This window comes from Mesocricetus auratus, unplaced genomic scaffold (assembly GCF_017639785.1).
Source record: "Mesocricetus auratus isolate SY011 unplaced genomic scaffold, BCM_Maur_2.0 Super-Scaffold_100023, whole genome shotgun sequence".
Classification (NCBI taxonomy): Eukaryota; Metazoa; Chordata; class Mammalia; order Rodentia; family Cricetidae; genus Mesocricetus; species Mesocricetus auratus.
Window position 1 is genome coordinate 23,501,898 of NW_024429204.1, and position 9,096 is coordinate 23,510,993.

Genomic DNA, 9,096 nt, shown 5'->3' on the forward strand with positions numbered 1-9,096 from the left:
ACACTCAGAGATGCAGCATGCTGAGGAGAGAGAGCCCTACCTTGACCATACAGTTCTTATTGTCTCTAGGCCCAAAGCAAAAATGATATTTTGTTATGACCCTGCGTGTTTACCTTCTCTGGGGGAAACAAACTCCTTACTACCTGCCATGTTGTGTTAGAACTATTTAGGAGGCAGTGATCAGTTACAGCTATTTTATTCAAACACATTTTCTTTTCCTCAAGTTGATTTTTTTTGCCTAACGTGTTTCTCAATGGTTTACCCAAATTCCACCAATACCTCCATCTCACAAAGGGTTCTGCCTACATCTGTTCTAGACCTATTTCTCTAGCTAAGCTAAAGCACTTATCATTTGCTTCAGTTTTATTTAATGTCACCTTCTCCAAGTCGGGATAGTTCTGACAGGAAGAAAAGAGGCTCAGATTTTTCTGGTTAAATCAAGAGATTCAGTTTTCCATATAGTTTTTGGCTGTTTTGACCTTCAAAACAATCCTTCCAAGTACCTGGAATTCACATAGCAAATGTAAACACTAGTATTTATGACATAGAAGACTTCAAAGTGTGAAATAATTAAATACTAGATTCAGGACTAAGACTCCAGAGAATTATCCAATTTATTGAGAGACTGCTAAAAAGATACATAAAATTCCATACTGCTTTGCCTTTCCCCCTCTAAGTCTTACCAAACATGTATAATATACTTTTCGCTTTATAAGCATAGTTCTATCTTCTTTAAATCACATATCCGAATATTTCTCCATGGTATGTGAAACAATTTAGAGTTATGATAATGATTGCTGAACCCATATTCATACTTTTATGTTTCATAATTTGAGAATTTCACTTATGAGTACACTATATTTAAACCCTTTCCATATATCAGCTCCTCACATGTTCCTCCAACTACCCCCTTGAATTCATAAACTCTTGTGTGTGTGTGTGTGAGTGTGTGTGTGCGTGCACATGCGTATGTGTGGATGTCTGAGAGGCCAGATGTGTGCGGGATTTCGCCTCCTCCATCATAACACCCAATGTCCTGCTCTCTCCCTCTCTAGAGTTCCTCCCTCTACATTGGTCCCTTTTGATATTCCTGGCTTGTAAAGTTTTTCCAGGTTATACACTCAAACTCAAAGATTCAGACCTAGGATCTACATATAAAAAAGGAACATGGTGGGATTTCTCTTTTTGGGGTCTGGCTTGCCCACTCAGTATAATATTTTCTGGTTCCATCAATTTACATGCAAATTTCATGATTTTGTTTTTCTTTACAATTGAATAGAATTCCGTTGTGCACGTGTACCACATTTTCAAATATCAATTCATTAGTTGATTGACATCTAGGCTACTTTAACTCACTAACTATTGTGAGCAGAGCAACAGTGAACATGGCTGAGCAAGTATCTCTGTTAAACAATATGGAGTCTTTTGTGCATATATCAAGGAATGGTATACACGTGTCGTATGGTATATATTTTTAGCTTTTCAAGGATTCTCCACACTAATTTTTAGAGTGACTGCTCCAGTCTTCAATCCTACCAACAGAGAATAAATGTTCCCTTTCCACACATCTTCTTCACCATTCAGTGTCAGCTATGTTTTTGTTTTTATGTTTTTTTTTTATCGGGACAGAGTTTCTCTGTATTGTTTTTGGAGGTTGTCCTGGAACTCACTCTGTAGACCAGGCTGGCCTCGAACTTACAGAGATCACCTGTCTCTGCCTCCCAAGTGCTGGGATTAAAGGTGTGTGCCACCACCACCCAGCTGTCAGTTTTGTTTTTAATCTTAGCCATTCTGGTTGGAATGAGATGAAATGTTAAAGTCAATTTCACTTTTTTTATTATCTCTGCTTCTCCATTACCTAACTCACTCATTTAGATTTAACAACATATCTGTTGTAAATGATAGTCTCCAGGCCCTGATTAGGTGAAAATCAATAATCCTTAATCCCAACTTCTAAAGTGCCTGGAGTCAAAGGTGGGCACTCTTACAAATACTGAAGAGTGAGGATGCCGTTAGGAGCAGATATTGAATGCTCTGCATGTGTGAAGAAAGGACCTTTTCTTTATTCTGGACAAGGGGTCGGTTGGAGATGGCTCCTAGGAGAAAACTGGAAGTCAGATTTTGCTTGAAGAATAAACAAGGGGCAAACAGTAAACAAACAGGATCAGTACTTAGAAATATGATCCACAACTACTTGTAAATGAGAAAGAGAAGAGTAGATTTGAAGATTCATGAGCATGTAAAGCTTCTCGAAGCGACAATGACCGTAGCACAGTGTTGGGACTGGATCAGCACATCCAGGTGTCCCAGGGAGGGCAGGACACAGTAGAGGAAAGTTTTCACCTCAAACTAAAGACAGTTTTTCTTAGCCATTCTGGAAACAGATGGCAAGAGTTGTTCATGGAGGGATAAGATCTTCATATTCATTCTGAGGGACAAAATCAGCCACACCCCTGTGAATGGAGTGAGAAGAACTTGCCAAAAGGGAGGATACAGTTGCTATGCTATGATCAAGCTAAGATGGAACATCTATGTCACATCCCTGCTCCAGAGGTTCAGGGACCATTGTATAGGATGAGGGAGAAAGAATGCAAGTACCAGTGGCCGTAGATGATGCTGAGCAAACAGTGTTTCCCGGATACAGCAGAGTAGATGCCATATCAACACACAGTGATGACTATGACAGGATGTACGAGACCTGGGCAAGCTCATGCCAGACAAATAGCAGTATGGCGAGTGGAGGCAAATGTGGGGTCCTACCCTTGCCCTTTCTTCTAAAGAGCTATTAGCAATTAAAAGATACTGGGAGAGGGAGAGTCAAGGGGAGTGATATTGCTTTGTTTTGAATTTAACTTGCTCATTGATTCTTTGGGAGTGTCATGTTATTCCACTCACCTCCTGGTCCCCAGTCCCCTTGTAGCCTCCATCACCCCTGCAGTGCCTGCCACAGGAGAAAAGTAAAAAACAAAACAAAACAAAACTGAACAACCAAGCCAAACAAATATAAACAAGAACAAAACAAACCAAAACTTAAAAAACAACCTCTTCGCTTCTTTACTTCTTTGCCACCTCTCCAACAGTTCTTCATTCATCCTGGTGGCATTGGTTGTGACGTATCACATAGCACACCCTTTTGTCCAATCAGCTTTACTTGCAAATCTTCATTGCCATGAGTCACTGGTTTGGGGCAGACTCCAGTTTCTGGTATGCCATCATCACTGGACCCTCACGAGAACTCTTCTGAGATATCGTGTGGCCATCAGAGTCATGGAGATCCTGTCGGTATTACTCCACAGGACCATTCCCTTCACCAGCTCCAGTGAGTCCTAGATTGGGTGGGCCAACCAAAGACCCAGCTATGGTCCTGGGTGGTAGCTGAGCTCATCAGTCTAGGCCACTGGGGCCACCTGCTTCAAGCGAGAGGGTAGAGTCAGCTCCTCTAGCCCTTTTCCCTCAGTGTTGGTTCACTCTCCCCTGTGGAGACTTGGGAGCATCTCTCCTGAGTGCAGGATCCAGCTCTCCTGTGAGGGTTGGGGCCAGCTGTCCTGTGGCAGTCTCTTGTGAGAGGCTAGGCCAGCTTTCTCTGGGCCAGCGAAGGGTGGACCGGCCCTCTGATTCATCTCTAATGGTTACTAATGCTCCCTGAGGTCATATGGGCCACAGACACCAACATAGACTCAAGCTGTAGTTGGACTATAGACTCAGACATGGTCCCAGGGAGCAACTTGGCCTGATCTATATCCTGGCTGTACGCAGAAGCCCCAGTCACTCAGATCAGGCTGGCTCTGGCAGGAGCATGACCCACAGACACAAATAAGGCCACAGGTTATGGCCTAGACCCTAGGCTCCAGGCGACCTACGGTGGCAACATGTGCTCTAGACTTCAACACAGACATTGGCTGAGGTAGGACCATGGCCCCAGATGAGGTGTTAGGCAGCAATCAGATCTGGTTGTCACCATGCCCCAGGCAGCAGCGAAGGCCACCCAGAAGTAACATGGCCTCTGGACACCAACATGACCCCTGATGGTAGCCTAGCTCACTGGAATCAGCATGTCCCTTAGTCAACATGATCCCTTAATCAACATGACCCCTGGTTGTAGCCCAGCTCACTGGAATCAGCATGGCCCTTCATGGTAATAGGAGCCACAGACATCAACACAGGGTGGCTGCAGTAGGGCACATGGCCCTCAGCTGCAGCCCTGACCCAGATGCCACCATGGTCCCAGCAAGCCCACCTCCCTCACCTGCCTACTCCTCACCACCTTCACCATGGCCCCCGGAGGCAAACATCAACCTGCAACATCAACCTACTCTTCATTTCTTCCCTTCTGCCCCTTTCCACAGCACAGGAACCAGTCCACCTCTCTCCCGTCTCTCCCTCACACAGTAGCTCATCATAATGGGACCCACTTGTCCAGCCCACAAGATGCCAGGAAGCCCTGTGGATGTGTTCCCACCAGCCAGGGTCTTGAGGGTACCTCCTGGTCTGTGGCTGGCTAGCCCCCTGACTAAGCAGAACTGCATCAGGGGAGTCCTAGATTTCTTCCCACCAGCCGGGACATTGAGGACCCCAGCTGGCTACCCCTGCTCCAAGCACAACTGTATCAGAGTTTTAAGGGTGTGGCTCCCATGCAAGGCCAATACCCTAGGACATATGGACTGTACAGCATATAGACTTTAATTTTTCAAAAAGAATGGATACAAAGTTGGGTAAGTAGGGATGGGGTAGATCTGGCAAGAGTTGGAGTAGGGAGGAGAATATGATCGCGCTACATTGCACAGACTTCTCAAAGAACTAAACAAAAATGAGAAGTCAAATAACAGTGAAAAGTGAAATGTGGGAAATTCCAAACAAATTAGTCATTAGGACTAAGAACAGATTTCTAAGACACCAAGAACATGATGACATAGTATATACTTGATTGGTAACACTCCAATGGGGAAAAAAATTAAGGAAATGAAGATGAAGATGCCCTATCATGCCTTGAAGGATGACGGGGAGATTTCAGAAAAAAAGATGACAATTAGACTAAGTTTTAAAGCAGGAATGAGCTGTTTAAAGGGGAGGGAAACTTAGCAGCTTGGAAGATTGTGAGAAAAGGCAGAAACAACAGACCTTTGGGAATGGAGGCAATGGGCAGAAGGAAGGCTAGGCAGGTGTGTATGGGGAAGTCAAGAGCAGACACACTCTACATGAAGGATGTCTTCATTTGTCCCTGCACTCTCCCTTTTCTTTCTGGGCTTCTTTTTCATTCTTCCTTGATGCAGAAAACCCTGCACCGTGGGAAGCTGTGGATTGATCTCCAGTGCCACATAAACCGGGCCCTGGGCACAGAGGTGTGCATCTGAAATCCCTGATCTTGGTGGTGGAGGCAAGACGATGAGAATTTCAAGGCTATCCTCAGCTATAGAAAAATATCGGAAGCCAGCCTAGCCTGCGTGAGTCTCTGACTCTAAAACATTAAACTAAACTAAAGACTAAAAAAAAAAAAAGCTAAAAGAAGAGAAAACAGTTGAGTTCCAGCTTTCAGTCACTATGCGAGCTTGTGCTGGCACACAGCATGATGCAGATTTGCCAACGGATGTACAAGGTCAGAAAATAATCCTCTGTCAACATACATCCCTACTCGGGGTCCCCAGCCCCCACAACATTAACAAGAAAATAAGAACGCCTGCCCAGCTGTCTTGCTGGCTGTCACTGGGTAAATTATCTTTTATTAAGGGTCTGTAATTGTTCTCCACTGAGCTGTGACCTAAATTTAGTAATGCTGAGGAGTGAGACCCAGCCAACAGGATTTCCCTGAGAACACGATGAAGTTCCTGTATCAGTTCAATTCATTAGCTAGAAAAAAGAACCAGCAGCCAATTCTTTTTTTTCTTCCCATTCTTCAGTGAGCCATTTGTTTGTTTAGTTTGACCACATTTTTTTTTTCTTGGATCCAGCCTGAGCCTCTATGAGGATAGCATGGCCCATTCAAACACTTCTGGCACCATTAACTCCCCCGGCAGAAAGCAAATCTCACTAAGCAGATCTGACTTTCTTGCTGTTGGGACCATACATATACTTCTTGGGGATCCTAAGCATGAGGGGGAGAAAAACAGGCTTCCGTGTGGTAGGAGTGATTTGGGTGAAGGAAAGAGGGATAAACTCAGCTTACATGAGTCAGTAAGGGAGGAGAAAGGAGAGAGAGGGGGCAAGTCAGCACTGCCTGAAAATGATCATTAAAACTCTTCAGTAGGAAAGGTCATGGGAGGGAAGGCATCCACTACAGACATTATTTCCAAAATCTGTTTTCATCCTGACAGTACAACTGAAGAGCAGAGGCTAAATAACAGCCACTCATTTAGAACACAGTTTCCAAAGACCTGTGCAAAAGTTGAGGCCCTGCCTTCTGACTCAATCCCCGTGGCCTTTCACCTCACCACTAATTCTTAGCTATCACAGTCTTGACTGCTGCCTCGTCATGGGCAAGCAGCCCATGGAGTTTCAAGCATGGGTACCCACGCAAAACAAAAAAAGGAAAAGCTTGTTCAGTTTAAGCAACATTCTTAATTTTTTTCCCCAACAATCTTCAAAGACAACCAGTTCCTATCTGCTTCTCCTGTCACCTTAGCGGTGATCGATGTGATGACTGATATGCTACTGTACAGATAGTCCCTACGTCACTGTATGGATAGAGACAAAAGTGCCAACACACCCTTACAAAGTTCAGTCTTGCTGGAGATGTAGCATCTAGAGTGCTTACATAGCACTGGGTTCCATACCTAACCCCACAAAAATAAAAAGGGCATGCCTGTGTGCACCATCAGTCTCAGTGCTCAGGAAGCAGAGACAGGAGGATCAGAAGTGGAGGCCATTCTCAGCTACATAATGAATTTGAGGCTATCCTGAAATGTGTGAGACATTTTCAATAAAAAAGAAAAAAAAAGTTAGATGTTCCTTTAAGAGGTTAAGGCACCCCTACCCCGAGAGTAACTTAGAGTGACATTGTGGTATCCCTGATATCTCAGTAGTCTCATAGCAACTTAGGGAAGGAGGTTGAACAGATAACTTCATCTCTAATGTATACATAAAGAAACTGCTGCTATAAACTGGAGTCGATGGCAGAACTTAGTGTAAAAGTCAGTCTGTGACTCCTTGCATTTCTGAGTCTATTGTAGTGATGTTCACATTTCCTTTTGAGGTTCTGAAAGCCCCATGTCAAATAATGACTTAAGAGAGAACTTTGGCTTCTGTAGATGGATCTATTTAGAAAGAAACATCTAAATGTCTTGGAAGAAAAGTCTACCCAAAGTGATTGAGGTTTAGAGTTTCATAGTAAGATGGTAGTTACATGGTTGGGCAACAGTAGACAAATTATAAATTAATGTTGTTATACATTTCCAATGCTATAGAAAGCAAGGGTCCATGGCAGAGTATACAGCCTATACTGTCTATCATCACTGACAGCTTTTCTGAGCAGTTATTAAGGCATTATGGGTAAAAGCAATTTTATGATTTAAAGTGCTTCACAAACTGTCATCCTTTGAATGCTGAGAGTTCATGGTGGCTTCTATGTCCATGGTCACAAATCCCATATGGCTAATAGCAGTCATAGAAAGGACAGACACTCCTTCTACTCAATCCGTAAACAAAATAGCTGCAGTATATCCTTTTATTTGTGTCTGTTTATGAGTGTATGGTGTGGTGACAGTGTGTGTGTGTGTGTGTGTGTGTGTGTGTGTGTGTTCTCCTATAGACATACACAGAGATCAGAGAAGGACAGTGAATGTATACTTGTAGTATCACCCTCTGTCTTACCCCGGGAGACAAGTTTGACATTGAATTCAGAGATGAAACACATTTTTTTCTGCTAGAATGGCTGCCCTTCAAGCCCCAGTTACCCCTCCATCTCCATGTCCTATGCTAAGCTCTGGAATTCCAGGAATCTGTGGCCATGCCTGGCTTGTATGTGGGTGCTAGCATCTAAACTCAGGTCTTAATTCTTGTGCTTTCACCCACTGAACTACCTCCCTACAAGACCTACTCTTGATTTTTTTTAAGAAGGAAAATTGAACTTTAACATAATTAAGGAAATTTGTTCAAGGACAATACAGGGCAGCTTCACTTTGGACTGAAAGCTAGGTCATCTAAGTCCTAAGCAAGAGCCACAAACTTAAAAGACTTTCTTTCTAGAATATGTTGTCAGATGGAGTAGTAAGTGAGTTAGATGAGGAGGAACACAAAATCAATGGATTCAGTACAGGGGAGAGAAGAGAATGTGGAGAGACCAGAAGTAAAGTGAAGATAGCATGGCTCAGTCATTAGAACATGGCAACAACTCAGCTTCATTCAACTATTGCCGTGCGATATCAAAAATAGGATTTTCCGCCAGGTGGTGGTGGTGCACGCCTTTAATCCCAGCACTTGGGAGGCAGAAGCAGGTGGATCTCTGTGAGTTTGAGACCAAGCCTGGTCTACTGAGCAAGTTCCAGGACAGACTCCAAAACAAAACAGAGAACCCCTGTCTCAGAAAAAAAAAAATAGAATTTCCCAAACCTCCTTAAGACTAATTGAAAATAGGATGTATTTTAAGCAAATTGCCACAGTTTTAAAACGTTAACAATTAATTCAGATTTCCTTCTGTTTTCTTTGTGTTCTCCACTATACCAGTTCTCCTGCTTTGGCCACAGTTCAATTCCTGCTTCTCAGTTTAAACCGAATTATAATTACTTGCATGTACAAGTCCTGGAGGATGAGAGGGAATCAGATGTAGAATGAGTGAAGATCATATGTCACAACCAAGAGGATCAACTTCAGATTCTAGTTGACAGTGACTGATTCTATAAGCTTGAGTTAAATGGTTGACTTTACACCTTAGCTGCCCCAGCTTTCAAGTGGGCACTCTTTAGGGTCTGTGGATATAAAAATGAGTGGGCACAGATAGAACACTTACAAAGGCTCCTAACAGTACCATTTCTAGAAGCGCATGTGCCTACTAAACGTGGTTATCCTTTCGCCCAGGTAGCACCTCAGCTCTACTGACTCTCTAATTAATGTTTGCGTTTATCCCAGTTGCCTCTGCTTGGAGTATCTGTGGTCATCCCGTTCATC